Source organism: Argopecten irradians, chromosome 7 (genome assembly GCF_041381155.1).
Source record: "Argopecten irradians isolate NY chromosome 7, Ai_NY, whole genome shotgun sequence".
NCBI lineage: Eukaryota > Metazoa > Mollusca > Bivalvia > Pectinida > Pectinidae > Argopecten > Argopecten irradians.
In genome coordinates, this window is record NC_091140.1 from 21,769,128 (window position 1) to 21,771,093 (window position 1,966).

Sequence of the window (1,966 nt, forward strand, 5' to 3'; positions counted from 1 at the left end):
AAAACAACTAAAATAGCAATTGCAACATGTTCTTGGCCTTAGTAACGAAAAAGTGAATTTTTCAATTTTGGTTCGCTTCCTGCCCCGTTAAAACGCGTGATAAACCATTTTGACAGTGGTCTTTGACTCGCTGTCATAAACAAACCAACACGTAAGCTTAATTTTAATTTTGTATAAAATATTCGCCATTAGTTTTTCATCAGTTAGAATAACACAAAATACTCCCATTGCTTAAAAATTTAATTTTTACAGCCAAAATCCGTGTTTTTGTTCGAGCACTTGTCAGGGGAGTCTAGTATAGTACGATTATATGTATATAAACAAATCACCATTGTTCTAATTTTGTGCATAGTTTTGCATGGTGTATCACCTAAATATCGTGACCTCCATTTAACCATTGGTACGTCCGTTAAAAGTTACCATAGTTCTAAGTAAAATGGTTACTACATTGTAACAATTTCCCGTCAGCTTCTGGGGGGCTTCGCCCCCCATACCCCCTACCGGGGCTTCCCCTGGATCCTGAGCAGGGGGCTGTCGCCACCTGCACCCCCAGGCATGCAGGCCTATCCAGACCTAGCTACGCCGCTGTTCTAGATGTATCCCTCCACAGAGGCCATAATTGTGTAATAATAACATATCAAATAAACAACCCTACATGTAAATATAATATACATTGTCACAGACAAAAGTATATTATAACACAGATTAATAATTAACAGGTGTTCGAGAATAATATGCGATCTCAATGCCATCGAAAATAATCATAATGCCTTAAATCTCTATCAAATCCAGGGAGACATTCAGTCTCTTATGAAAATCCTGTGTTTGTTTGTTTGTTTTGTTTGTTAGATTAATTAACGTCCTATTAACAGCTATGGTCATGTAAGGACGGCCTCCCATGTATGAGGTGCGTTGCGTGTATGTTGTGCGAGGTGCGTGTTTCGGGAGACTGCGGTATATTCATGTTATTTCTTCTTGTATAGTGGAACTGTTGCCCTTTTTAAAGTGCTATATCACTGAAGTATGCCGCCGAAGACACCAAGCAACACACCCCACCCGGTCACATTATACTGACAACGGGCGAACCAGTCGTCCCACTCCCTGTATACTGAGCGCTAAACAGGAGCAGAAACTACCACTTTTATAGACTTTGGTGTGTCTCGGCCAGGAGACAGAACCAAGAGCCTTCCTCGCAGGGGCGAACGCTCAACTCAAGGCCAAAAGTGAGGCGGTGCGAGGGAGGCATTAGGAAGAAGAGAAAAGATAATATCCTAAATTTAGTCGCCTTTTACGATCATGCAATAGGGGCAGCAGGTACAATTCTAACGCCCTACCTGCAGGGCCAAAAAATATCCTGTGTGAAAAACGAACAACCTGTCTGCGGTTACTACAATTACTCTTAGTTTAAGGAACAATTTAAATTGTAATCCTCCATTAGAAGAATATTGATGTAAATTGGGCGAGGGGAATGTGAGGATGAAGATCAACATCGTATCTAAACACGGGGTACTTTTGATGGGATAATGGTGAGATTCCAGGTGATCTTATTCTGATATCAACAAAATTATCCATCGAGCAACATTACAAAAAGTACGATACACACAATGCCAAAGATAATCAGAGACAAATAAAAAATCACGAAACGACATCCTTAGTACTAGTATTCTCTAATCAAAAGTAAATGTGAAAAAATTAACCAATCACACCATTATTATGTTTATCAATGCTTTGCTAGCTATAATATGAAACAGCCAACAAATCAGTTTCCATAAAGTTTTTTTTAATTGCGTATTAAGTTTACAAGAATTCAGTTCACGCTGTGTAAAAGAATGTCCTTTAATTTCGGGCGAAATCCGTTGATTGCCTTCACTTTAAGTCCCCGAAATCCGTATGAGCTCGGGGGTGTTTGCACTTCACTGGTGGATATGGTAAGTCCATACATCATCAGGGGATGTATTGACAACCA